The 25,329-nt window shown below is 35.2% G+C and overlaps 1 long non-coding RNA gene across 1 annotated transcript in view; it reads left to right on the forward strand.

Moving 5' to 3' along the window:
* Positions 1 to 6,408: 6,408 nt before the first annotated feature.
* Positions 6,409 to 25,329, forward strand: part of LOC129480233 (uncharacterized) — a 41,072-nt gene continuing 22,151 nt past the window's right edge. The window contains exons 1-2 of the long non-coding RNA XR_008656950.1: positions 6,409 to 6,461; positions 8,619 to 8,808. This is a non-coding gene — a long non-coding RNA (uncharacterized lncRNA). The remainder of the gene's footprint in view (positions 6,462 to 8,618; positions 8,809 to 25,329) is intronic.

Here is a 25,329-nt window from a genome sequence, read left to right on the forward strand (position 1 = left end):
TGTTTATTAATTCCCAAAGTAAAAAATATTAAAGATAAAATAATAAGATTTCCTGATTGGATACTTTGGTCCCATATTACTATTTCTCATACAAATCTTTTTGGTTTCTTGCATCATCTGAAAATCAAGATGTTTTCATATTCTCCAAAACATTTCCCAACCTGGAACAAGTAGAGAGGTGACAACCCTGAAAGAGCTATATGTTTTGTGGAGAGTTCAGAGTTTTGTGCCTATAGCACTATTTTTTATCTTCTGCGTGATAGGGGTTGGCAGAACAGCATTATGTGTGTTACAAGTATATGAAGGTGGGATTATGTTGTTCTTGGGCAACTAACATAAGTTAGGCATTGTTCTCTGTCTGGAGATTCAAAGCACCAATAGAATACAATTCCTGTCCTTAAGGAACTCACAGTTATGTAAATCAGTTTACATTAATTTTCATGTTTTCACCTACTAAATAAGATTAACATTGACAACCACCTATGTCCCAGGGATACAAAGCCTGGGATGTGGAGGGCAGAGGAAATAGCAGTAAATAGCAAAGGGCTTGCAGGGCTTTGCTTATTTCTTTTTTATTATTATTAGCTGCTATGTAGTGCATGTGCTAGAGTTGACCTTAAAGGAAGGACTTGACTTGCAAGAATTTGCCATTTGTTTCTCATTGTTTCCCGTTGCTGGTTGCCTAGTCATAGTCTAACTTTATTTAAAGCCCAAGGGAAGTTTAAAAAGCATATTTTATTTCCCACTCCACTCACAGGAGGGGAAAGCCATGGGAAAGTAGATGTAATAACATTTGTTGCCAAAGGTACAGAAGTCCATAAAGCATAAGCATACCAAGGTGGAAGCTACACACGCACACGTGTGATCACACCACAGATGAAGTGTCAGTTCACATTGGAGAGAATATGTTATGAAAAATTTCACTGGTTTGCCCGTGTTATGACAAATTTCACTAAAACAGTTTATCTGTCTAGAGTTTTATGGCATTCAAGTCCACTCTGAGTAGTTTTTGATACTATTCTTTCATGTTATTTTGGGTAATTCTTAGAACAAATGAAGCAGAGACTCAGAAGCAAAGCATAGCAAGGGTTACTGAATTTTGCAGTCATACTTACTTACTATTGTAGTTATACCTTCAAGAATGTTGTCCCCCAATATAAAAATCAATGATGGAAAAATGGCATTACTATCTACAGATGTACACTGATTAGAACCATGGCCTTGAAAAGGCATTTTCTAGTACTTCCTTTCTTTTTTTCATTTTCTTTTTCTTCTTCCTTTTTTCTCATTTCTTTCTTTTTTTTTTGTTTTCTGGTGTGTATTTTAAAAATACTGAATCATTTTTATAAAGTGAGAAATCCAAAGCAGATTGCTCTAAAGTTTACTTTAGAGACAACTCCAACTAATGTGCCAACTATTACTGTCAATGGTGAAGTGACATTCTTTGCCGTGGATTACTGAACAGCCTATAAATTCTATGGATGTTTGTGATTTTTCTTCAACTTCTTATAATACTCCAATAACACAGTTATGTGAAAGGTATTTAAAGGCAATGTTAATAGCTACATGGACCACCCAGAAACACCACAGCAGACTACCACCTGTTTGAAATACAAAAACCGCCACCCCTGAGATTATGAGAGAGTGCCTACAAGTTTGTGCCTGCAGGTATGAATTAAAGTGCCAGAGTTTAAGGGCATCGTATTAGAGTTAGTTATCTTTGTTCTTTCCCTGGAAGGAGCTAGCCAGAGAGCTATCTCAGGATTTTCTTAAGAACTCTGGTTACTTACCTACAGTAGTCACCTGCCTGTCTTTTCCTTTTTTCCTATTCTTTACATTTTTCTATTTTCTTTTCTTGCTTGAATATAATTTCTATCCAAAAAATATTAACTTTTCATTTTGTTTTGATTTCTAAAACTCTAGCTTGTTTACTTGGTATTATTTTTGTATGACTTTTCTTTTTAATTTATATTGTAATATTTGTTATCTCTTTATCCTTACTTTAGTAACTATTTGCCTGTTTAATCTTTGTTTTCCACTGTTTAACCATTTGCAGAAGAATGAAACTGGACTCTTACCTTTCACCATATACAAAAATTAACTCAAGATGGATTAAAGACTTAAATGTAAGACCTCGGACTATAAAAATTCTAGCAGAAAGCCTAAGAGATACTCTTCTAGACATTAGTTTAGGCAAATAGTTTATCATGAAGACCCCAAAGCAAATGCAACAAAATGAAAAATAGGCAAACGGGAACTAATTAAACTAAAAAGCTTCTTCACAGCAAAAGAAATTATCAACAGAGTAAACAGATAACCTACACAATGAGAGAAAATATTTGCCAACTATGCATCTAAAAAAGGCCTAATATCCAGAATCTATAAAGAACTTAACAAGAAAAAAATAAAGAGCCTCATTTAAAAAGTGGGCAAAGGACATGAACATGAAAAAAATGCTCCACATCACTAATTATCAGAGAGATCCACATCAAAACCACAAGACACTATCTCACACCAGTCAGAATGGCTATTACTGAAAAGTAAAATAATAATAATAATGTCAGTGAGGTTGCAGAGAAAAGGAAATGCTTATACACTGTTGGTAGGAATGCAAATTAGTCCAGCCACTGTGGAAAGCACTTTGAAGATTTCTCAAAGAACTAAAACATGAACTGCCATTTGACCCAACATTCCCATTACTGGATATATATACAAAAGAAAATAAGTCATTTTACCAAAAATACATATGTACTCATGTTCATCACAGCACTATTCCCAATAACAAAAACATAGAATCAACATAGGTGCCCATCAATGGTAGACTGGATAAAGAAAATATGGTACATATACACCATGGAATACTATGCAGCCATAAAATAGAATGAAATCATATCTTTTGCAGGAACACAGATGTAGTTGGAGGCCGTTATCCTAAACAAGATAACAGACAAACAGAAAAGCAAATACCACTCACTTATAAGTGGGAGCAAAATCTTTGGCTCACACAGACATAGAGATGGGAACAATAAACACAGGGGACTCCAAAATAATGGAAGGAGGGAGTGGCCAAGGGTTACAAAATTTTTATTGGGTATTATGTTCACTATCTGGGTTATGGGATCAACAGAAGCCCAAACCTTAGCACCAAGCAATATACACTTGTAACAAACTTGCACAAGTACTCCCATGGTTGAAAATAAAAAAAGAAATGTTTAAAAACCTTATTTTCCTGCTTTTATTTTCTTTAAAAATATTTTTACCTTTAGAATTTGATATTTATTTTTCCCTCTAACTTATTTTTTCCTAATCTCCGTTCATCTTTTATTTTTCAAACTCTACATTTGTAACTTCCTTTGATCCACTATTACTACTGTGCTATCTGCCCTGAAAGGCAGACGTCATAGATATTTCATGTTCTGAAGCTTCCAATCATGAGCAAAGAAATTAGTAATTTAAAGAAAATTAAATAATAAAGAATTTTAAAATTAGGAAGTTTGACTGTGAATTTTGTAAGTAAATCCTACTACAATTATGAGTGGCTATAACAAAACACTATAAATTGAGTAGCTTATAAACTACAGAAACATATTTCTCAAGTTGTGGAGGATGGGAAGTTCAAGATCAAGACATCAGCAGATTCAATGTCTGGCAAAGGCCTGTTTCATGATCCGTGGATGTTGTCTTCTCACTGTGTCTTCACATGGTAGAAGGGGTAGGGGGTCTCTTTTGTAAGGGCACTAATTACATTCACGAGGACTCTGCCCCCATGACCTAATCATCCTTCAAAAGCCCCATCTCCTAACACCATCACCTTGAGGGTGAGGATCTCAACATACGAATTGTAGGAGGACATAGACATTCAGACCATACGTGAAACAGAGCTTGACCTCCCCAACTGCTCCACTGCAGCATCCCTAAGTAAATGCCCTGGCAGGTGTCTATTTGGAGTCATCTGCATGAAGAGCACTCTATCTAAACAAAATTATCCTGTTGGTCCATGTGGACCAGCAGCTGCATCCTACACCAAGTATGTGACTAAAAAATGATGCCTCTAAATTTGTGAGTGGTGGAAACCAGAATTTAACTCTATTCACAGGGGTGTGTCGGTGTGTTTATGTGCACACACACTTGTACATTAATATTTTTGTTTATATAAAGAAAAAAATCCAAATTTTTAATAATCAATGTTCCTGGAGAGTAAAGGTGGGTGGGGTTTTTAAAACTTAATTCGTATTACTTGATTTTTAATGCACATGTGTCCTGTTTAAATTTAAAACAATTATTAAAATTTAAAGATATTTATGAAATGAATACGTAATTCATCACTTCCTTTGAATACTCTAAAACTCTACAGACCGGTGGGAGTCTGTACCTAAACTGTACCATTCTAGTCTCTGCTGGAATAAATTTTAAATGAATTCTTCTTTAGTGTTATGCCATTGAACTGTATTAAAGGAGGTTCCAAGAAATGTCTCTGTGAAATTTGTTGTTTTATTTACCCTACATATGTTGTTAAGAAAACAAGTCATTACATTTAAATCTGGTATTTTAATACCAGGATTACTGGGCAGGTCTCCTGCGAGGCAGCCTGGATTACCTCTTAATGAGTTTGTGAATCTTGAAACTAATTACATTTCCCTCTTCACTTTGGCTGCTAGAAAGCTCTGAGCCAAATAGCCAGCCCACTTTTAGTAAGTAGATTGAATCTTGCAGCACATGTTAGATTCACTCACTCCTTGTTTCATCTTCTTTTTTCCATAATATATTCTTTTTACCTTGATTCCCTCACTTATTTGTTTTTATTGTCTATATTTTGGTAAGCTGTCTGAAATCCTCTTAAAAACAAAGCAAGGTATAAATAACTAAAATCATAAATATGCAAAGCAAACAGTTCCAGGAGACTGTGACATTTCCATTTATGACCTAAATATTCCTGCTAGTCCTAATACTCATAATACTTTCATTTCCGCTCCATAGCCCTAGGGAAGCCATTTATTCTTAATATACTGTTGAGCCTATTAAGCATCTAAGGATTTTTAAAAGAGATGATTGTTCAGGGAAAAGGGAAAATATTATCATAATTTTATATGAGTCTCCAGATGAGAAGTTTCCTCAGGAGCACTGTGCAGGGAAAAGACTATATTTATAACATGTTTAATAAACAATGTGGAGGTTTAAGCTGTCATTTACATTTTCCATTAGTTATATCCAAAATTAGAGCATCATCCATTTAGATTTATTAAATTCATTCTCTTTATGTTGTTATTGATTGAGCCCCATTGACAGGCAGAAAGAATTAAAACTATATAAGTTAAAAGTAACTCTACTTTTGTCTCATTGCAAGTACTCTGAAAGAAATAAATATAAAATATCCCTTTCAATCTCTTGCCTAATTAAAACGGGATTTCTGGCAAAACATGGCACGATAAAACTGTTTTGATTTCACTACACTAGTTGTGCCTACAAAATAACAAAGAAAAAAGGATAGAAAACTGGTCAAACTACGAATAGTCCCAAACTGTAAACTGTGAAGAATACCTGCCAAAACCAAAGAGCATGGCACAAACTGATACATACCTCTCCAGAGTTCTTGCCCAGAAGGGAGTTTGGTAAGTGACATAGCCTTGGAAGCCTCAGCAGCTTACTGTTTGCTTGCATCAAGTTCTACAGATACCCAGTTCCACCCACACAGAATCATAGAGTAGAAATGACAAAAGAAGGAACCATTTATATCCACCGCTTTTATTTCCTAAGACATAGCTTCCTAACCCAACAGGTGGAGTAGGAATGAGGAAAATATATAATCATATTTGCAGTAGATACTAGATTCGGTTAATAAAATAACTAAATAAAAACAAACTCATGATTTGGAAAACCATTAACATATAGTATTTCCTTGTATGTATGCTTAAGTGTAGGAGAATGTGCCCCCAAAAAATAAGACACAGAAAATGTGCGAGAAGGGTTTTGAGACAAAACTCACAAATCAATGCTGGTAGCTGCCTTAGATCATGCTCCATGTTTCCCTCTACACATAATGTATATACACATCACATGCTTCTTATCTATTCATCCATCAATTCGCATTTAGCTTGTTTCCATATCTTGGCTACTCTGAAAAATGCTGCAATGAACAAAAAAGTACAGATACCTCAAGATCGTTATTTCAATTCCTTTGGATATATACTGAGAAGCAAGACTGCTGGATCATATCTGATAATGGTTTGGCTCTGTGTCCCCACCCAAATCTCATCTCTGAGTCTAATCCCCACATGTTAAGGGAGGGTGCTGGAGGAAGGTGACTGGATCATGGAGAGGTTTCCCTTATGGTGTTCTCGTGATAGTGAGGGAGTTCTCACGAGATCTGATGGTTTAAAAGTGGCAGTTTTCCTTGTGCACTCTCTCTCTCCTGCTGCCTTGTAAAGAAGGTGCTTGCTTCTCCTTCACCTTCCACCATGATTGTAAGTTTCCTGAGGCTTCCCCAGCCATGTGGAACTGTGAGTCAATTAAACCACTTTCCTTTATAAATTACCCAATCTCAGACAGCATATTTATAGCAGTGTAAGAATAGACTAATACAATATGGTAACTTTATCTTTAATTTTTTGAGAGGCCTCCATACTGTTTTCCATAGCAGTAGCACCATTTTACATCTTCACTAACAATGCACAGGGTTCCAATTTCTCTACACCTCACCAACACTTGTTATTTTTTGCAGTTTTAATAATGACCATTTTAACAGGTGTGAGATGATAGCAAATTGTGGTTTCAATTTAAATGTCCATAATAATTAATGATATTGAACACCTTTTCAGATACCTGTTGGCCATTTGTACATTTAGAGAAATGTTTGTTCAGGTCCTTTGGCTATTTTTTTAACCAGTGTATTTGCTTTTTTGCTTTTGAGTTATAGGAGTTTCATACACACATTGAATATTAACCCCTTATCAAATATATATTTTGCAAATATTTTCTTGCATTTTGTAGGTTGATTTTGATTATGTTGATTGTTTCCTTTGCTGTGTAGAAGCTTTATGGTTTGATTCAATCTCACTTAATTTTTGCTGTCATTGTCTTCGCTTGTGGTGTCATAACCAAAAAAACCATGGCCAAGATCAATGTGAGGAAGCTTTTTCTGTATGTTTTCTTTTGGGGTCTTACATGTACTTCCTTTTTTCCATTTTGAGTTTATTGTTGTGTATGGGGTAGGATAAAAGTTCAAATTTATTCTTTTGCATGTGGATATCCAGCTTTCCCAACAACATTTATTGAAAAGACTATCTTTTCCCTTACTTTATTCTTGGTGCTGTTCTTGAAGATTAGTTGAGCATATATGCATGAGCTTATTTCCGGGCTCTCGATTATGCTGCATTGGTTTATATGCTTGTTTATATGCCATATCTCTTATGATAGTTTTTGTCATAAAGACTACTTTGTCTAATATACATACAACTACCATGGTTATCATTGGGATAAAATATCTTTTTCCACCTCTCCATTTTCAGCCTATACGTGTCCTTAAAGCTAAAGTGAGTCTTTTGTAGATACCATATAAATGGTTTTTCTTTTTTTTTAACCCGTTCAGTCACTCTGTCTTTTGATAAAAGAATTTAATCAATTTACATTTAAAGTTATTATTGATAGGCAGGACTAGATATTGCCATATTGTTAACTATTTTCTAACTATTTTGTAGTTCCTTTATTTCTTTCTCCATTGCAGTCTTTTTTTGTGATTTGATGATTTTATATTGTTATATTTTGATTTAGCTTATGATATCTTTATGTAGCTACTACAGATTTTTTCATAATTACCCATGAGGTGTACATAAATAAAACACCTTATACTTATGAAAGTCTATTTTAAACTGATAACAATTTAGCTTCAATCACATACAAAAATTCTACACTTTTACTTCTCTACCCCCACATTTTATGTTATTAATGTCACAAATTACATCTTTTTATATTTTGTGTTCATTACCAAATTACTGTAGGTACAGTTATGAGTCACATAACAACATTCTGATCAACCACAAACCACTTATACAATGATGGTCTCATAAGATTATTATAGAGTTTGAAAAACTTCTTACTGCCTAGTGACGTTACAGCTGTTATAACACCATAACACAATGCATTACTCACGTATACATCATGATGCAGGCATAAACAAACCTACTGTGCTGGCAGTCATATAAAAGTATATTTATGTACAGTATATACTATTTAACAAGGATAATAAATAACTATATAACCGTTTTATGTATTTACTATCTATACTTTTATCATTATTTTAGAATGTACTTCTTCCACTTATTAAAAAAATGTTTACTGTAAAACAGTGTGCCATATTATGCTAGCAGCAGCCTCATACATCTTGCATTTGTTGTGTCCTTTGATTGTATTATTGTATCTTGCAGTTAATTTAATCTAGTATTGTTTTGTTCATCATGGCCCTTAAGCATACAAAATCTACAAATAATGCTGCTGGTAGAAGCCACATCAAGTGATTGACCTGACTGACTTGGAAATGAAATGAAAAGTGATTAAGGATTATAGAGGGGGAAAATCAATGATGGTTATTGCTCACCAGTCAGGCTTGTTCCATTCCCACATAGGTACAATCTTGAAGAACAAGAAAAAAGTGACAAACTGTTAAAGAATCTGCTTCACTGAAGGCAAGGAAACTAACAAAACTTTGATATGGGTATATATCAGATATGGAGACACTTCTAATGAACTGGATTGAAGACAAGAGACAGAAACATATCTCTCTCAGTCCCATGAAGTTCATGGCCAGTGCAAAAGGTTTGTTTGCAATATTGAAGGAAAAGTTTGGGCCTGACTATGTTGGTAGATTTAGTGCTAGCTTTCGATTGTTTAAATTATTGAAAAATTGTTATTCATTACATAATGTGAAAGTGAGTGGTGAGTCTGCAGCGGCTGATGTGAAGGCAGCTGAAGAATTTTGGGAAACTCTAGATAAGCTGATTGTGGAGGAAAATTTCTTGCAGAGCAAATATTCTATGCAGATGAAATCTCCATATTCCAGAAATGGATGCCTGAAAAGATTTTCATCCTAAGGAGGCCAAGTCAATGCCAAATTTCAAGGTTTTTTAAAAAGAGGATAACAGTCTTGCTTGGGGGCAATATTGCATGCTACAAATTGAAACCGTTTGTGATCTTGCGCAGTGAGAACCCCAGGTCTTTCAAACATATCAACACACACTGCCTGTGTACAACAGGAACAATAAGAAGTCATGGATGACCCACCTCCTCTTTCAAAATGTCCTCCTAAATCGCTATGCCGCAAAATTGAGAAATACTGTTTAAAGAATAATATACCTTTCTACATTTTGCTTATTGTTGAGAATGCTTCTGCATATTCTCTTTTTATTGGTGATCTTTATCCCAAAGTCAAAGTGGTGATTCCAGGTACCACATCTTTAAGCAAACCAATGGATCCACTAGTTATAGCAGCTTGTAAGGCCTACTACTTGAGGAGGATTTTTGCCCAGGTTACTGCTGCAACTGAGGAAGACACAGAGAAGACACTGGTGAAATTCTGGAAAAATTACAACACCTATGACTGCATCAAGAACCTTGCTTGGGCTTGGGTGAAGTGACCATAGACTATATATGAATGGCCCCCGGACGAAGACATGCAAGTTTCACCTGTAATGTCAAAGGATTTGCCAAGGATAAGGACATTATAAAAATGAAAAAAAGCCTGGGCACAGTGGCTCATGCCTGTAATCCCAGCAGTTTGGGAGGCCTAGGCAGGTGGATCACCTGAGGTCAGGAGTTCAAGACCAGGCTGACCAACATGGCAAAACTCTGTCTCCACTAAAATTACAAAAAAAATAGCTGGGCATGGTGGCGGGCACCTGTAATCCCAGCTGCTAAGGAGGCTGAGGAAGGCAAATCACTTTAATCTGGGAGGCAGAGGTGGTGGTTAGCCAAGATCGTGCCATTGCACTCCAGCCTGGGCAACAAGAGCGAAACTCCGTCTCAAAAAAAAAAAAAAAAGTGTATGGCTGAGATGGCAAACAATTCTAACCTGGGTGTGGATGAGGATGACATTGAAGAGCTCCTAGAGGTGATTTCTGGCAAACTGATTAATGAGGAATGGTTTGAACAGGAACAGGAACACAGAGCTTGAGAAAGAAAAACTGTAGTAGAAGAAAAAGAAGAACCCCAAGAAAATTCACACTGAAGGGCTTAGCAGGAGCTTTTGCAAACCTCAATAAGATCCTTAAAAAGATTGAAAACATGGACTCTAACTCCTAATAAAAGGTTTTTATTAATAGAGATGAATACTCAAGGTACATTATTTGTTTACAAGGAAATCTAAAGTGAAAAAAAAAAAAAAGCAACCAACCAAGCAAACCATCATGGACCTATTTCCATGAGGAGTGACACATTTTCAAGAATAGCCTCAGGCAGTTTCTTCAGGAGGTATTCTAGAAGGTATTTTTTTCATAGGAGACAACATATCCATGAATGTTATTGCCACTGAAGACCTTCCAGTGGGACAAGATGTGGGGGTGGAAGACAGTGATAGCCATGATCCAGACCCAGTGTAGATCTAGGCTAATCTGTGTGTTTGTGTCTTAGTTTTCAAGAATAACAGTTAAAAGTAAAAAAAAAAAAAAGTTTTAAAATAGGCTTTTGGAATGAGGATATAAGGCACAACTATTTTTGTACAGCTGCACAATGTGTGTTTTAAGATAAATGTTGTTACAAAAGAGTCAAAAAGTTAAAAAAATTAAAGGTTTATAAAGTAAAAAGGCTACCGTAAGCTAAGGTTAGTTTATTATTGAAAAAATTGTTAATAAATTTAGTGTAGTCTAAGTGCACAGTGTTTATGAACTCTACAATAGTTCACAGTAATGTCCTAGGCCTTCACATTTGTTCACCACTAACTTCCTGACTCACCCAGAGCAACTTCTAGTTCTGAAAATTCATGGTAAATGCCCTATATAGGTGCACCATTTTTTATACCTTTTTTTTTTTACTGTATCTTTTCTATGTTTAGATCCACAAATACTTACCATTGTGTTACAATGGCCTACAGTATTAAGTATAATAGCATCCTGTATAGGTTGGTAGCTTAGCAGCAATAAACTATACCATATAGCCTAGGTATGTAGTACATTACACCATCTTAAGTTTGTGTGTAAGTATATGATGTTCACACAATGATGAAATTGACTAACGATGAATTTCTCAGAATATATGCTCCTTGTCAAGCAATGCAGGACTGTGCATTTATTTTTCATTCTTTTGTCTTTTAACTTTTGTGCTAAACAGTGATTTATATGCCACCATTACTCTATTAGAGTATTTTGAATTTGACTAGATATTTACCTTTACCAGTGAGTTCATATTTTATATGTTTTCATGTTGCAAATTAGTATCCTTCATTTCAACCTGAAGAACTCCCTTTAGCATTTCTTGTAGGGCAAGTCTAGTGTTGATAAACTACCTTAGTTTTTGTTTGTCTGAAGAAGTCTTAATTTCTCCTTCGTTTCTGAAGAACAGCTTTGCTGAGCATAGCATTCTTTTTGACAGATTTTTTTCTTTCTTTCAGCACTTTGAGTATATCATCCCATTCTCTTTTAGCCTGCATGGTTTCTGCTAAGAATTCCACTGAGAGTTTTATTGAGGTTCCTTTGTATGTGACTGGTGGTTTTTTTCTTGCTTTCAAAAATTTCCTCCTAATTCTAGGAGGAGAAGCCCTGGATTATGTGCCTTTTCTCAATTCCACAAAGCCAGGCTGGATACTGAGAGTCTCTCATTTATTTTCCCTAAGACGGTGTTCCGAAGTTTTCAAGGTTGTGGCCATTATCCCAGTCCTACAGAGTCAAGCTGGCTACTGAAATGCTGTTCCTGAAATTTGTTGTGCTGTATGAAGGGACTCCTGCACAATGACCATGGGATGCCATTCATGGGGACATCCAGGGCACTGATATAGGGGCACATGCAAGGTGATGATATTGTCTGTTGGCTGTTTGGGGGTGTCCGTAGGCAAGTTGTTTTGCTGAATTCATGGGTATGTCTCTTGGTAGAGTCCATGATCCAGTTAACAGGAACCATAGCCAGTTGCTGAGATCCATGTGCTACTAGTCCTTGTTCCTAGCTACCCTTAGACCATGTAGCTGTGCCAATTCCTTCAGTGTTTTGGTTGGCATGAAACAGAAATGAGCCTCCAGGGTAGTGTCCTGTAAGACTTCTGAAGCCACAAGTGCACTTCACTCTTGCTCTCCTTCACGGATAAAATTATGGTTTGAGGAAACCTCTCTCAGTACTGAGCTGTGCCACCTTCGGGAAGAGGTGGTGATGCAGGTAAAGTGAAACTACTTTTCTTAACCTCTTCAATGAGTACCTCCCCAAATGCTGGATTCTCTCAGCTGGACTCTAGGGTTCCCCAAAATGTATTCTCACCCATGGGTAGCTGTGAAAATTGGTGTTTCTGCGAAGAGGGGAGGACTGGAATCTTCTATTCCACCATTTTGCTGATGTCTAAGTGGCTTTCTAAACTTCTACTTGGATCTTCCTGTAGTGTACTACAGAGGCAGATGTGATAAAAACTACATTTCCTGAATGAATTTGTACATACAGTTCCAGGTATGATTTAAATTCCACCAATTCATGCATTTTGTTTTGTTTTGAAACTTGAACTCAGAACTGAGGAAGTAAAAATAGAAGCATAGAATGAAGCATTTATTTTGCTAGTGTGGATTATTCCAGCTGCAGCATTGTTCTGAAGCTAGTACCTATAGTGATAGCTTCCCAATTTGGTGGGCAGTTTTCTCATTTTAACAGAGCTATACTTGCAGCCAGCTCTGTTCCATGCCTTTATGAATCCTTTCTGGAAGCTCAGAGTATAATTTGTTTCTGCAATTATTCCAATATTTTTGAATTTCATATAATGTTACAGTAAATCCTTTATTAAACAAGCTAGATTCTATTCTTTGCAACTGAATATCTCTACAACAGAGTATCAAAGAAAGAGCAATCTAAGATTTGCTATCTGATCTAACTAGGCTTCAATAGAGATAGTCTTCCACTAAAACTAAATGGTGGGATCTAGAGAAATCCATAATATGCATTGGTAAAGCAATTACTTATCACCCGTGGTCACTTGGAATGAAGTGTCTTTTGGAGACAATGCCTTGATGAATCAAATGGCCACTAAAATAAAATACTATGGTAAAAATGAAGAATGTAAAGTTCATGAAGTTCTCTACTTTTAACTACATTATTGAGACTAATAAAAAATGAAACAACTAGTTTAGGATTTAAAATTCCAGTTCAGGTTATGATTAATATAAGCCAGTTCACAACATTATCTAGCCTTTCTGGATCCAGTAATCTCACTACTGGGTATGTATTCAGAAGAAATAATATCAGTACGTCAAAGAGATGTCTATACTCTCATGTTTATTGCAGCATTATTCACAATAGCCAGAATATGGAAACAATCTAAATGTCGATCATTGGATGAATAGATAAAGAAAATGTGGTAGATATACACAATAGAATACTATTCAGACTAAAAAAAAAATGAAGAAAATCTTGTCATTTGCAACAACATACACCAACCTGGATAACATTATGGTAAGTGAAATAAGCCAGGCACAGAAACACAAATTCTGCATAATCTCTTATATGTAGAATCTAAAAGAGTTCAACTTAAGGAAATAAAAAATAGAACGGTGGTTACCAGGGGCTGGGAGAGGAGGGGAGGATCAAAGAGATGCTGGTCAAAAGATACAAAATTTCAGTTAGATAAGAAATGAGTTCAAAAGATCTATTGTACGACACGGTAACTAGAGTTAATAATAACGTATTCTATTCTCGAAGGTTGCTAAGAGAGTAGATTGTAAGTGTTCTCCTAACAAAAAATGATAAGCTTGCGAGGTAATGCATATGTTAATTAGCTCAATTTAGCTATTCCACAATGCATATGTATTTCAAGGCAATATATTATACATGATAAATATATACACATTTTATTGTATAATCAATTAAAAAAAATTTTTAATTAAAAAATATATATTTAAGAAAATACTTCCTGGAAAATTTAGCATATTAATTGGGAAAGAGTGGTATCCTGATAATTTTAAATGTAGACATTTGGATACACTAAAATAACCATGAGTACTCCAGGTCTCTAACTGCCTAAAATGGCAGGGAGGGGGCACCCTGGTTAGCAGAAACAGTTCTTCCTCTGTCTGATGAGTAGAGACTTGCCTTACCTTAGAGTCTTCAATGGCTTTACCTGAGCAAGATATCTTTTAAATAGGCTGTTGAGTCTTCTCATGCTTCATTTCTTCCATCTTTCATTGCTTTGAGATTAATAACCAAAATCTGACCCAAATATTATGGTGAGAATGGTACAAACAGTAACTCAGAAAGTCAACAGCACATGCACCAAAATAATTAAACTGTTTTGTTATTTTGCATTGTTGTTAACCTGGAGAATATCAAGAAAAAGGATTCTAAGAATGCCAGGGAAGAAGAAACAGAATTAAAGATCACAATGAATTTATACATATAACTATACTTTCACTAAATAAACTAGACATGCCAAAAATCCTTAGAATACTGTCAGGAAAGAATTTCATGTTTTAAGAAAATAGAAATGTTAAATAGACTAACCAAGTACAACCCACCTCCCAACTAAATTTCCTGAGAGGACATATACAAAATAGACTGTGATTCACTCTTAAAAATAAGGAAATTCTGTTATTTGCAATAACGTGGATGGAATTAGAGAATACTCTGTTAAGTTGAATAAATCAGACACAAAACAACCAACACCGAATATTTTCACTTATATGTAGAATCAAGAACAATCAGACTCATAGAAGCAGAGAGTCTGTAGAATGCTGGTTACAGAGGCTGGGAGTGGGAGAAATAGGGAGAAGATGAACAAAGAGTACAAAACCTCAGAATAAGGTGTTGTTGGGGGTTTTGAGGTCTATTGCACAGCATAGTGACTATAATTAATAATAACGTATCTGAAATATTTCCAAACTGCTAACAGAGTACATTTCAAATGTTCTCACCACAGAAGTGATAAGTATTTGAGGTGATAGATATGTCAGTTAGCTTGATTTAGTTACTCCATATTGTATTCATAAATCATAACATCATCACTTTGTATCCCATAAATATATATAATTATAAATTATCAATTTATAATAAAATTAAATAAATAACATTCACAATAAAAAAGAAAGGAAGGAAATACTTGGGGGTCAACTGATAACCAGAGTTTTGGCTCAACTTCATCTCAAAGTGGGCCTTGTGTGTCTAAGAACATACTTGTGTTTATTCCCGCCGTTCATGAATGCTCAATTGGAAGAGATATACTTAGTTACTGACAGAATCCCAACACTGGATCCCTGAACTATGAAGAAAAAGATTGTGGTAGAAACAGCAAACTGAGAGCCTCAGGAATAAGTCTTTACTACTAAAATAGTAAATCAAAATCAATTCTGCACTCCTGAGAGAATTTCAGATATTAGTGCCTCTATCAAGTACTTAAAAATCCTGAAGTTGTAAATCCTGTTCTTTCCCCATTTAACTTATGCTTTTGTATCATGTAGAAAACAGATTAGCCTTAGTAAAAAAAAAAAAAAAAAAAATCAACAGCTTATTATTAACTTAATCAGATGATGATGTCACTTATAGCTGCTGATACATATGTAAGCTTTTTAATGGAACAAATCAACTAGGCTCCTGGTACCTTGTATGCTACAATTCACACACGCACACACACATACACACACACACACACACACACATTTTTCTTCAGCCAGTAGAGTCAGAAGGTTAAGGTCATGATTGCTTCCTTTCAACAATTTGGCATTGTGCTGTAGTTAGTCTTCAAAAACTTACCTTAATTTACCATTCCATAAGCCATCATGCTGATCCTCTATATTAATGACATAATGCTGGTAGAATCTGATGAGCAGGGAGTAGCAGTTACCCTAGATAGTAAGCAGAAAGTATTAGGAACCCCAGGCACTTGGAGAGACAATTTCCCAGGAAATTAAGTTTCCTAATAGCTCTTTGAAGCCTCAGGGAGTTCAGAATCTGAGGCATACCAGGATATCCCCTCTACAGTGAAAGACAATGGTTCTGCACCTTACTTCGTTATCACTAAAACAGAGATGTAACACTGGGTAGGCTTTTATGAATTTTGGAGAAAATATCTGCATGTGTGTCTTCCTTCAGCTCATTAAATAAATAATATATCAATCTGCCGACTTTAAGTAGAAGCCAGGCCACAATAAGATATTCACACGAACCCAGTCTACAGTGTAAACTTCTTCCTAACCCAGTAATTGGAGTGGGGAATCCAGAAGATCTATTATTAATCCAAAGGTCTATGGAAGAACAGACTTGTATTCACCCAATGACAATTCCTGATTGAAGATTCATAATAAACTTGTAGGATTTTGGAGCCACACCAGCCTGTTTTTAGAAGATAAATATCTTCCTTATACAAAACAGATGTGCTCTTCCTGCCAATCTTCTTGATAGAGGCTGAGACTTAATAGTGAGATGCATAGCATGAGATGAGACTGTTCGTCATAAACTGTGTTATGTGATCTGGGAAGCTCTAAAGGTGGCATGTAAAAATGAGATATACAAGCTTTAGGTCTATAGCAAGACCTAAAGGCACAAGTAAATCCTATGAACATATGGTTTCTGCTCTTGCTGTGCTGTCTTTTCTCCTTTCAGTAATTCCACTCAGGGCCTCCTAGGGATTTCCTAGGGCTAGTTGACTGAGGAAGAAAAAAATTGAGCCTGGTTTGCCAAAGGGTCTGCATGATATGCCACACTAGTCAAAAGTGGTGTGCTATAGTATTACAATTTTATACTTGGACTCAAAATAAAGAAACTTACTGAAAAAAATCACTACAAAAGTAATTTTGTATAACTTGAGTGTTCTGTTGCTCTGACAAACAGTGCTCTGCATAGAGTTATATGCATTAAAGTAACAAGTACCAAAAGCAGAAAGTCAAAGAATGTTAGCTAAAAATTTAACTGCTGTAAATTTTTTAAAAGACAGTGAAAATGCTTTGAAACTTTTGTCATCATAAAAAGTGTAAAATTTTCAATATCTTGCAATATATTTGTAATCTACCTGGGCACATTAGTTTGGAAGCTCTGGCCTAAAAGACGCATTCAGGGAGATGCAGTTGAGATGGTAACCCATCATAATCATAGAATCACAGAGACATATTATATTTGGAAATGTAAGGTCTGGCAGGGGACAGGAGTGAGATATGGTACTAGAAATAAGGATCAGTTGAAAATGGGTAAATACAGAACATTCAACTCCCAACCATACCCCTCTTTCCCACGTGTACACACTTACACATATCACAAATTCAACAGTCAAGCTTCTGCCCCTAGGCAAAGAACTAGAGGGTTCCTCTGAAAAGGAACTGACCGTCCCTGAGCAAATACCTTCATATAATGGCATTATACTAAAAAATAGTTTATTGTTTATCTAATATTCAAATTTAACTGTGTGTCCCATATTTTTATTTGTTAAATATGGCAACTATAATGTAGAGTTTCTCCAGTTTAACCCTAACCTCCCTGCATGGCCACCTCAAAGCAAAATCGATCTGTGAACAAATATGTTCTTATAATGTGAACAAAAGTCTCATCAACACACATAACTGCTGTATTATAATATATAAATAAACAACTACGGATTACCAAATATTTGAGGAAAGCTTCAGCATGAAAGTGAAAGACCAATATTTAAAAATGGAAAAATATTATCCTAAATAATATAGAATATTTAAAGAATAGAATAAAACTTTTAAAAATAATATTTTAATTATTTTTAGCAATATTTTACAATTCTTTTTTTATTTTATATTTTGCATCCTCTAATCCAAAGGAACAGAATAAAACTTAAACGAAACCTCCTATTGGAAGAACAAAAAAGTTTAGAGGAGATATTGCATCAACACACAAAATATGTTACAGAAAAGGAAAAATTAGGCCAGGCGTGGTGACTCACATCTGTAATCCCAGCACTTTGGGAAGCCAAGATGGGAGGATCACTTGAGCCCGGGAGTTTGAGACCAGCCTAAGTAACATAGGGAGATCCAGTCTCAAAAACAAAATAAAAACAAACGAACAAACAAACAAACAAAGGACCAATCAGAAAAAAAAAAGAAAAGAAAAAAAAATGCCTGATTGAAGATTGAAGAATTCTTGGAATTTTCAATTATGATTACTAAAATTTTTTAATTTAGTAGAATATTTGGAAGATATAATTGAGAAAATGTTTCTGTGAAAGTACAGTAAGAAGAAAAAGATGGGAATGGGGAGAGATTAACCAGGTAGAGAATGAATTCAGAAAGTCCGAAACCAGAACAATACAAGTCACAGAAGGAGATATCCAAGAAAGCAGAAATAAGATTATCAAAGTATTCCAGGGAATATGCCAATGGTAAAGTACATAAATCTGTAGAAGAAAGAGTATACTTAGTGCTCATTCCAGAGGATTTTTTTTTAAAGATTAGACATAACGATATAAACTTTCAGAACAAAAATCAGAAGGACATCAAAATTTTTACCAGTATTATTGAGTGCTAGGAGACATTTTACAGACTCAGATAGTTATTTTCCATATTCCTTTATTTAGAGAGCTGTGAAAATAAACTATAGCAAAATGAGGACGAGAACCAAAAAAATATGTTGGAATAAATCCAGAAAAGCAAAGAAGGAAGCACCAAGCACTGAGATGGCAGCTGTGAAGCAAGATGAGAGAGCAACTAGCATGGGGAGGAGCACAAGATGCAACTCCCTGGAGGCAAGCTTGGGACATAAAGGGCAATTTCATGATACTCTGAACAGTTTTAAAAGAAAATGAGGAAAGACCTACAGTTTGAACTCTGATATGTAAAGAGATTTGAAGTCATTATTCCCACCCTCACAGGACAAAAGCTGTACAAACTGCAAATTAATGACTTTTCTTAGTTCCATCAGAGAATTAAGGTGACAGGGCTAATCAACACCTTGAAATCTAGAGACAAGCTAATACAGAGAGTTATGGCTGAAATCAGCTTACTTGAAGCTGAAGCCACTAGATTCAGTAACTGGCAGGAACACTTAAATGGTAATTTTGTTGAATCACTGAAATTTAGTGAGTATTAGTTTGAGTGCTAAAAACTCCTGAGGGCCTAATTTTAGAGGGGCCCCATTTTTATATTTTACTTCCAGGAACTCCAACAGATTTTCAAGGTGCAGATCAAATAAAAATTCTCTCACATTTTGGGCTAGAGGAGGGGGATGTAACTGTTTTGAAATATTTTTCAGAATGCTCTCTGTAATAAGGATCTGTCCTTCAGAGCCTTATGTGATCTGAGTTAAAGGCAATTAGTGAACTCCAGCCCTCTCTATCTTTCCTCTCTTTTGGGTGCTCCCAAGACCCTTTCCTTGGGTTTGATTAATTTGCTAGGATCGCTAACAGAACTTGGGCAAACACTTATGTTTACTGGTTTATTATAAAGAATATTACAGAGTACAGATAAACAGCCAAATGGAAGAGATGCACAGGGCAAAAGATATGTGGGAAAAGATGTTGAGCTTCCATGCCTTCCCCAGGTGAGCCATTCTACAGAAACATTCATGTGTTCAGCAACCCAGAAGATCTCTGAACCCACTCAGTGCTTTTAGGTTTTTACGGAAGCTCCATCACATACATATGATTGATTACATCATTGGCCATTAGTGATCAACTCAACCTTGAGCCCCTCTCCCTTTCCTGGAGGTCAGGGAGTGGACTGAAAGTTCCAGTCCTCTAATCATATGGTTGATTCCCCTGGCAACCAGCCCCAATCTTAGGTTATCTGGAAGTCCCCAGCCACCAGTCATCTCATTAGCATTCAAAAAGGTACTTACCACTTAAGAGATTGCAAGGATTTTAAAGGCTATCTATATACTGGGAAACATGGAGGAAGACTAAATGTATATTTCACAATATCAGAAGAGGAAATTATTTAGAGTTTTGAAAGAAAAAAAACTGGAAATCTATGAGCAGCAAAATTAGCCTCCAATAATTAAGTAGAAATAAGACTTTCCCAAACAAGTAAACTCTGAGACAATTTGTCATTAGCAGACTTGCCCTGTAAGAAATGTTCAAAAAAGTTCGTCAGAGAAAAATAAATGATATAGATCAGAAACATGGATATATAGAAAGAAAAAAAGAGCATCAGAGAAGGAATAAATTAAGATAAAATCACATATTCTTCTTATTCTTAACTGATAGAATAGATAACTGTTTGAAGTAATAATAGCAATAATACATTGAATGACTGTAGTATATTGACAATTCAATGACAAGAATATTATGAGGAACGGGGGGAGGAATTGAAATTATTTTGTTATAAGCTATCTGCACTGCTCATAAAGCAGTATTATGTTATTTGAAAGTTGGCTTAGATTAGTTGCAAATTCTAGGACAATCATTTAAAATTTTTATGTAAAATGCATAATCAGTATCCTAAGAGAGGAAAGAAACGGAACCATAAAAAATATCTGGTTTAAAATCATCCAGGAGCATGATAGCAGAATAGGAAGCCTGGACCTTTCTTACCCCCATGGACACACAAATTTAACAACAACACCCCGACAAATTCCCTTTGTGAGAAATCTGGAAACCACTTGAGAAGCTCCTGTACTACAGGCAAAGGCAAACCAGTATCATCAAAGCTAATAAGAAAATTTGAGGCACCCTCTCACAATAAATTCTATTCCATGAGCAGGGCCACATATCAGTGCCACAGTGCCACATGATCCCTCAACTCCCAGATTTCTCCTTGGGAGAGAAGAAAGAGATTGATCTGTACGTTCAACCCTCTTAACTTTTCTGCAGGCTTCCTGAGGGACTGCTTTCTGTCTTACCTGAACCTGAATGCTGACAGCAAAAGGCCACAGATATGAAGCAGCTGAGAACAAAGGCAGAAGCTTGGACTAGCATGCACACACTTGCCACAGTTTCTCCAGCTCAGCAAAGAGTGAGCCAGCAGAAATCCCCAAATCCCAGCTTCTCTCTGGGGAAGAAAGAAGCTAGACCATAAATCCAACATTCCAAATTTTCTGGGGGCTGCCTGAAGGCATAATTCAGCCAGACTGAATTCTGTCTTGCCTGTTTTGCTCACAGGATCTGGCGTACTCTAGATGTCTGGGAGCCTCTGAGAACAACAACAACAATAACAAAAACAGTTCAGGGCATGCTGTTTCTCTAAAAAGCCCACAGTAGAGCAAATGGACACCAGAAATCGCAAGAGATTATAAATTCCTGAAAAATAAAACCAGAAAGTCCTCCAATTGGGAATTTACTTGCACAAGTCCAGAAAAGATGCATACACAAAGAAGGCTTGAGAGACCCCCAGAATATTTGGCTGAGGTGATAGTGAGGGCCTTTACCTCTACATGGCCAGTTCTTGAAGACTGAGAGAGGTGGCTATTTTTTCTAATGCACAGACACAAACAAAAAGACTCAAGGGGATGGGGGATGGGGATAGAAAAGCATGGCCCAAAGGAAAAAACAAGACAAATCTTTAAAATCTGACCTTAATGAAATGGAAGTTTATGAATTACCTGGCAGAGAATTCAAATTAAAAAAAAATCTGCCATAAAGATGCTCAATAAGCTCAGAAAAAACAATGCATGAACGAACTAAAAATTTCAAAAAAGATAAGGAAAATATAAAAAAGAAGCAAACAGAAATTTTGGAGCTAAAGAAAATAATAACTGAATGTGAAAATTCACTAGAGGGATGCAACAGCAACCTTGAGCAAGCAGAACAAACAATCAGCAAACTCAGCAGGACAGGTCATTTGAAATTATCCAGGCAAAGAAGAAAAAAGAAGAGAATAAGAAAGAGTGAAGAAAGCTTAAGAGACTTATAGATCACCATCAAGCTGACCAACACACGCATTATGGAAGTACCAGAGAAGAAGAAAGATAAAGAAAAAGAAAGCTAATTTGAAGAAATAATAGCTAAAACCTTCCCAAACCTGAAGAAGGAAATAAATACCCAGACCCAGGATATCCAGTGGGCCCCACTAAGATGAACCCTAGGAAGTTCAAACTAAGCCATATTATAATTTAATTGTCAAAACCCAAAGTCAAAGAGAGAATTTTGAAAGCAATAAGAGAAAAACAACTTATTATATCAAGGGAGGCCCTACAAAACTGTCAACAGATTTCTCAACAGAAACCTCACAGGCCAGAGGGAAATGTATGATATATTCAAAGTACTGAAAGAGAATACTGCCAACTAAGACTACTATTCCACCAAACTGTCCTTCAAAAATGAATAAAATATGAAGACATTACCAGATAAACCAAAGCTATAAGAGTTCATAATCTCTAGCTCTGCCTTGCAAGAAATGCTAAAGGAAATTCTTCAAGTTGAAACAAAAAGACCCTAAATAGCAACATGAAAACATATAAACATAGAACTTGCTAATAAAGGTAAATGATATAGATGAATACAGAATACTGTAATCTTTTAATGCTGGTGTATAAATCACTTAATTCTAATATAGGAATTAAAAGAAAAAATATTTTAAAAACTATGCTTACTAAAATATGTTAATGTATACACACTAAAAACATATTTTGGGACATCAGTAACACAAAATGTGCATGAGGTCGAGATAAAAGTATAGATTTTTTTATGCAATTGAAGTTGTCATTATCAGCTAAAATATACTGTTATAACTAAAGGATGTCTTAAGTAAGCCACATGGTAACCTAAAAAAAAATCCTTTAGAAGATAAACAAAAGAAAGAAATCAAAGCATGACAATAAAAAATCAATAAAACACCAAGAAAGATAGCAAGAGAGGAAAAGAGACAAAAGAGCTACAGGGCAGACAGAAAACAATTAATACAATGTCAATAGAAAGTCCTTCCTAACAATAATTGCTTCAAATGTAAATGGATTGAACTCTCCAATCAAAAGAGATAGTGTGGCTAAATGAACTTAAAGATACATGATCCAATTATATGCTACCTATAAGAGACTCACTTAGATTAAAAGACACACACATAGGCTGAAACTGAAGAGATGGAAAAATGTTTCATGTAAATGGAAAGCAAAAAAGTGCAGGAGTGGCCATACTTATATCAGACAAAATCAGAAATATTGTCACAAGAGACAAAGAGGGAAAATATATAATCATAAAAGTGTTATTTCACTATGAACATATAACAATTATTAATATATATGCATATATCCTACATCAGAGTACCTAAATATATGAAGAAATATTGACAGAACTGAAGGGATATACATTACAATAATGTTAGGAGATTTCAGTACCCCACTTTCACTAACAAATAGAACTCCCAGACAGAAAGTCAATAAGGAAACAGACGACTGAACAACATTATAGACCAAATGGTTCTGACAAACATACACAGAACTTTTGACCCAAGAGCAACAGAATACAAATTCTTCTCAAGCACACACAGAACTCTCTCCAGGATACATTGCATGTTAGGTCACGAAAAACTTTTAAGAAATTTAAGAAGACTGAAATGATACCAAGTATCTTTTCCAACCACAATGGAATGACACTATAAATCAATAACAGGAGAAAAATTAGAAAATTCACAAATACGTCAAAATTAAACAAAACAGTCTTGAACAACCAGTGAGTCTGAGAATAAATCAAAAAGAGTATTGGAAAATACCTTGAGAAAAATACAAATTGAAACACAATATACCAAAACCTACGGGACACAGCAAAAGCAGTATTAAGAGGAAAGTTTATCGTGATAAATGCCTACATTCTAAAAGAAAAAAATATTTCAAATAGAAAAAGCCAATGACACTCCTCAAGGAACTAGAAAAAAAACAAAATCCAAAGTTAGCAGAGGGAGGGAAATAATAAAGATGAGCAGCAATAGATAAAATAGAGAATTAAAAATTTTTAAAAGTCAATGAAACTAAGAGTTGGTTTTTTGAAAAGACCAACAAAATTGGTAAACCCTTAGCTAAACTGAGAAAAAAAGACTCAAATAAATAAAATTAGAAGTAAAAGTGGAGACCTTACTGATACCACAGAAATTCAAAGGATTATATGAGACTACTATAAATAAGCATATGCCAAAAAACCGGACAACCATGAAGAAACAGCTAATGTCTTAGAAACATGCAACCTACCAAGTATGAACTATGAAGAAATAAAAAAACTGAACAGATGAATAGCAAGTAAGCAGATGGAATCAGTCATCATAAACCTCTCAAGAAAGGAAGGCCCAGGATCAGATGACTTCATGGGTTAATTCTGCCAAAACATTAAGGAAGAATTGAAACCAAATTAAATTAAAAAACAGAAATCATATAAAATATGCTCTCAGAGCACCTTGGAATTAAGTTAGAGATCAATAACAGTAAGATGGCTGGAAAATCCCAAAATATTTGGAGATTAAGCAACACACTTCTAAAGAATACATGGGTCAAAGAAGTCTCAAGAGAAATTTTAAAATATCTTAAAGTAAAATAAAATAAAAATACAACTTATCAGAATTTATGGAATATAGCAAAAGCAGTGCTCATAAGGAAATGTATAGCATTGGATGCATATGAAGAAAAGAAGGAAGATAAAAACTTAATCACCTAAGTTACTACCTAATGTAACTAGAGAAAGACCAATGTAAGCCAGAAATCAATAAATAAACAAGACAATAGTGATGTCATAATTAGGAAGATGGTGTAAATGGGCAAAAATGCCTAGAAAAGAAATCAAAAGATAATGTCACAATTTAATAGACAGCTGTTAGAAGCACAGCATTTAGAAATATGAAGGAAAACATCAGAAGAAACAGGTTAAAGAATTAGATGTGGTCCTCACAGGGAATATTTGGTGAGATGGGGGTGTGGAAAGAGAAGGATAGCAAATGAACTAGGATTTGAGTTCATAATCATAGGAGACTTTAGTCTTCTCTGTCACACTTCAATTTTTATGAGCCACTTATAGTTATGTATTACCTAAATCATTAAATATTTAGAAACGGACAATACTTGAAAATATGATCAACCTCGTTCAAAAACATTAAGGTCAAAACTGCAAAAAGGCACTATATAGTTTTCTTTATGATACCTATAGAGATTACAATGTTGAATAAGATCCAATGTGGATAAAAGTATAAAAAAACAGGTTTATATACACCATTTTTGAAACTTTTCAAAAAATTAATTTGTCACAGCCTTCAAAATCTTAAGTACACTTGCTGTTATTTGTACACATACTCTTTGAAACAG

The sequence above is a fragment of the Symphalangus syndactylus genome, chromosome 4 (assembly GCF_028878055.3).
Source record: "Symphalangus syndactylus isolate Jambi chromosome 4, NHGRI_mSymSyn1-v2.1_pri, whole genome shotgun sequence".
NCBI lineage: Eukaryota > Metazoa > Chordata > Mammalia > Primates > Hylobatidae > Symphalangus > Symphalangus syndactylus.